Source organism: Trachurus japonicus, chromosome 13 (genome assembly GCF_045865225.1).
Source record: "Trachurus japonicus isolate A0001 chromosome 13, Traja_1.0".
Lineage (NCBI taxonomy): Eukaryota > Metazoa > Chordata > Actinopteri > Carangiformes > Carangidae > Trachurus > Trachurus japonicus.
Genome location: NC_140919.1, coordinates 42,179,330 through 42,184,677, shown reverse-complemented (window position 1 = coordinate 42,184,677; position 5,348 = coordinate 42,179,330).

Genomic DNA, 5,348 nt, shown 5'->3' with positions numbered 1-5,348 from the left:
TAAAAAGAAAATTTGTAGATTCATTTTTTTAGACCTAAAATATAAGGAAACTAGAGCCCCAGGTTGAATTTGCCTGGAATGGTCCTTTATCTCAAAACACATTTAAACAGAATGACTTACTGAACATGCACTGGCAGAAGGCTGTCTCTTTGAATGGCTTCTTCTGTTTGCTTGGTTCCTTGTTTTTCTTTCCGGCCCAGTTTAGGCCAGAGGCCAGTTGGGACAGCATTCGCCGGACCCTCACCTCCAAGGTGGTCCCACCAACAACAGTCAGGTGGGCCACCTATCAATAAAAAGTCTAAACTATTTAAAGTATGTGAATGGCCAACTTGAACGCATTTATCACAGCCAGAGTAACCATTATGGCCCTCTATGATTATGCTCGTGCAGGGGCATCACACACGAATGAACATACTTTAGTCACTATCTGCTGCCCATTGTAGAGGGTTCCATTCTCTAAAATTACCTTGAGGTCCTCAATGAATGGCTCCAAGAACTGTCCCAGCATCTTTGGGCAATTCTGGGTGAAACACACGTAAAATGGCCAAAAGTGTACAAAGTGCAAAAGTTCAGTAGTAAGAGGTTCAGGAGGAAATGTACTTTGTTCAAGACCTGTCTCTGTCCTAACAGCACACTCTCGCAAGATTTGGCACAGATCTCCGAGGCAACGCCAAACAAACGCCCGCAAAAAATATTTAAATAATGCTAAATGACTGTTAGCTGCGTAAATATTTAATGTTATCATACTGTAAGAAAATAAAAATATCTCACTTTCATCTACGTACAAATTTTATAAATCCACACACGTTAACAGCAGTGTCTTCTTTGCCCCTACTCTAAAACCGTCTCTGCTGTAGCATCAAATACCAGTCTGATACGTCATCACGCAGCATTACGTAGTCCGTACTGCCAGGGGGACAAATGACTGAGAACAGTATCACGGCTCTGATTGACATGATTGCCCCATGCATCACCGGCCAAACTGACAAGTAAGTTTATATTAAAGGGATACGGCAACATTATTTTTTTTATAGTCTTGCCTCACTCCCGAGTCCATGACCAGCAGATAGACACCATCCTTTCCACTGTGCGTTGAAAGGATGGGAGATACGGGCAGAGCTGGCGCACCGTTGATTAGCTTAGCTCAAACACTGGAAGTGTATAGGTAGTGTTAGCCTGCCTCCTACCTGAGCTGAAACCAGCAGTCAGAAGCTGATTTCATTTTAGCTCTAAACTCTGTAAATATATCACTTTATCAACATTTCAAACGTGAGAAAGTAGCCGTTTAGATCAGCAGTGTGTCGTTAATTTTTCTAAATACCAGCTGTTTACAGTTTTATTCAGACGAATTCGGCGCTACTCGAGCTAGCCGTTGTGACCAACGCACTTTCACAAAATAAAACACCCGTTGCCCTTTACATACAGAAAACCATGACAATAGAATTTGTGCTTTTACTTTGAAATAGGAAGCTAACCTACCCTCGATGTAACTAGCTTGAACCAAAATAAAGCGTCTTAGCTTGAACCCTCCGTTTTGACCGATCTCGTCCCGTTAGCGGCATTTGACCGCTCAAGATGCCTTACCGGAGAGTTTTGTCAGCTCTGAGACGAAGATCGGCCCGCCGGTTTCCGTTTAGAGTTGCTGAAGAGTTTCTCTGATGACTTTAGGTGGAGGCAGGCTAACACTACCCATACACTTCCAGCGTTTGAGCTAAGCTAATTAGCGGTGCGCCAGCTCTGCCCGTATCTCCCTTGTTACTGCACGCACAGTCGAAAGGATGGTGTCTATCTGCTTGAGGCAAGACACGAAAAAAAATGTGGGTGTATAACTTTAACACCCACCAAAATGATTATTAACCCACATTTGGTGGGTTGGCGGGTGTTAATTTAGAACCCTGGTTATATCTATATTCTTTTTTTCACCACATGTGACTCCCTGTCCAGCACCAAACAGCAAAGCAACAACAAAGTAGCCCAGAGCTCAACACAGAGAGAAAGTAAATGACTTCAAAACAAATCCATATGAGTGATGTTGCTTTGTTTCTGCTAGCTGTTTTTGAGTAATTGTACTTTTCTCACACTTGTGCTTTCAAAAAAGTTCTGTGATGTCTGATGTGTTTGCAGGTTGTTGTGCGGCTGTGAAATGGCAGAGAATCTGTATGAACGTGTACCATAACTCTGCCTTGTTCCTTTTCTGATGCAGAGTCAGTGAGTTTGAGTCTGGAGCTGAGTTTGATCGCTGCTTTGAAGCTGCTTTCCTCCTCGTTAACGGCTGTTCCCATCTGTAATGTTCTGTCAACAGCTCGGTGCGTTTCACTTGTCAGCGCAGTGCACTGTTTTAACAACGACTGTGGGGAAAAGAGTCAGTGTGTTTGAAACAACCAACTCACCACTCAGTAAACACAGGCTCAGTGAAGCTACTGTTGACAGACAGACACTACTGACAGGGAATCACCCAGACGCTGCACTCACTGCAGACTTCTCTTACTGTGATACACTGGATATGAAGCTGACCTGAGTATGCATGTTACTGAATCTATGAATGAATGTTCCTGATATCAGAAATTAAAACTAAAAAGAAGATTTATGAAACCCTTCGGAATAAAAACAATACTAAAATATATAATACAGTATATAATAACTATAATACTACTAAGATTATTTATCCTTGAGGTCAATTTGATCCCAGCAGAAAAACGATTAAAATTAATTATTCAGTCAGTGTGGCCGGTATTTCATGTTTGGTTTTTGGGCTTTTGGGTTTTTTGGGTTGTTTTGTTTTGTTTTTTTTTGACTGCCCAACTACCTTAAAATAAAACATATCCCCCACCCAGCCCTTTTGCCTACATCCAGAATAACTACAAGAAAAACAAAACACATAGGGAAATAAGATCTTACCAATTGAACAAACTTTGGAAAGAGAGGATAATAATATATTATTATTATTATTTATGTAATTTGTGCCATATAAATAACAAATGTAATATATATTATTTGCAAATATCACATCTGTCAGTCTGGTGTGCTGCAGCTACGGCCAGAGACAAGGCCAAACTGCAGCGTGTCATTCACTCTGCCCAGAGGGTGATCGGCTGCATATGTGTATATGTATTTATCATACGGTATGCATATTTCCTTTTTGTATATAGTATATGCGTATCTTTTGCACTAGAATATTTTAATTCTATTTCTATTCTAATTTTGGTGCCTTTATGTTTGCACCTGACACCAAGACAAGTTCCTCGTGCTGTAAACTGACCTTTACTGCTCTTGGCAATAAAACAGTTCTGATTCTGATTCTGATTCTGAGTCATTCAGGACGCAGAGCCACTGTGACTTTCCACTGTTGGACTGAGGATCAGCAGTAAGGCCTCGCTCTCATTGGAAGAGGATGCTTCATCATCAGGCTCCTTCTCAACATGATCCCCTGTCTCAGACCCATTCTCCCCTGTGTCTGTGTGTTCTTGGAGTTCATTTTCAACCGAGAAAGCGAGAGAAATTGTTTATAAGGCTGCGAAAGCTTCAATAACTGTATGTTTGCTGCGTGGGAGTGACAGGCTTTGCTTTCATATGGTTGAAGAGATGCTGTGATTTGAAAACACCAACATCATGAAGAACTGTATCAAAGTTAAAGTCCATCTGTTAAAAATTCAAACTGTTGTCAGAGTTCGATGTGTAATGCATCAACACCAGGAGAAAATGTCTAACTTAGTGAAATGTATGAATATAATGGATGTGTACAATAGGAAATGTTACAGTAATAAGCGTGGGGCAATAATAAGCTCTGTTGAAGACTGCATTAAGAGTTGTGAGTGATGCTTCTGAAGTGAGAATTGCATTAAAGCAATTGAGAGATTGAGTGAGTGCATCAACAGACAGTTGATTGTAGTTCTTGCTGATGCCACCAGGGGCCACTGTCAAACTGGTATTGATGTGTGTGTGTGTGTGTGTGTGTGTGTGTGTTTGTTTCTGGTGTGAACAGACATCCAGCCTGTTGCTGCTCCAGCTCTGCTCTCTCCCTCAATGAAATTCAAACACCGAAGGAAAAACAGTCACAACAAAGTAAATCAAAACCACTTCACTTCAATAAAGGTTTATTTTACAGGTCAGTGCAGGTGAGTATTAAACAAAAAAACACAGCGCTACACCTACGACATGTGGTCGACCTGTGATTGTCTGGGCTGTTAGTGAACGAGGGCAAGTCTGTTTACCTCTTCCACTCCTCCCTCGCCCACTTTCCCTCCGCTCTCCGTGTGACGTATTAGCAAGGGCTGAGGGCCAGTGAGCGAAGGAAACTCAACCTGTTTTTGAAACGCAGCCCAGGTCTCTGAGAGTCCAAGGCCGTAATACAGATAATCAAAACTCTTCTGCACAATGTTTCTACTCAGGAGCCCTCACAGGCCTCTCTCATTCCTTCTTCCTCCCTTCGGCTCTTGGACGAAATGTGTTTTCTTGTCACTGTGGCCTCCTGTGTGCTCTCAACTTTGCCTCTGATTATGATCTAAACAGGTTAACGGTATTTACTGAATAATGAATCAAGCTCAACACAAATCTATATGGTTTGCTTACAAGTTTCAGTTTTCTTTAAGCTCAATGGGTTAGTCAAAAATATAAGACACAATAGGTTAGTTAAAACATGAGACTAAACTTTACTACTACTAAAAGTGAAAGCATGTACATTATGTCCTGGCTCCTCTCTCTCCATGTGTTAACCCTTCGTATCACAGGGCTAATGCTTGACTCCCTCACATTCTTCAACAGGACAAAACAGCTCAAATACAGTTCAGAACATCTTACGTAAAGACAAAAGTTTCACACCACGCAGGATTAACTTGTTTAAATGGGTAAAATGTGTAAGTGAATCCAGTCTAGCTTTATAAACAGCTCTTATCTTGTGGAGATCTATATTCACAGTGTTGATACAGTAATAGTCATAAGTGGAATGAATATATGTTTCAAGTGTTAGTTCTGATGATGATGGCAACTGTTTGTTGCAGCTTTGGGAAAATGGTCAGTGTCAGAGACCACAGGTTCAGCTTTATTTCATCATACGGTAAAACAATGGTGTTCTGTTTTATTTGGGTATAATCAGTAAGGCATAAATATCAACTTTACTGGTAAGTAAAGGTAATATTATCTCCAGTGTTAAGACGCATGTTTGTTAACCCCTCATAACAACTCCCATTCATATGAAAATATCTATCTAAATTTATGTCTCATCACACAGACCAACACCAGCTAATAATTGTATACCTCAACTAACAGTTGTATTGTGTGTGGCAAGTTGTACTCCTAGTGTCCAATGGTGTCCTTTTAGACTACAGCTTGTTACATAAAGAGTCACTCTC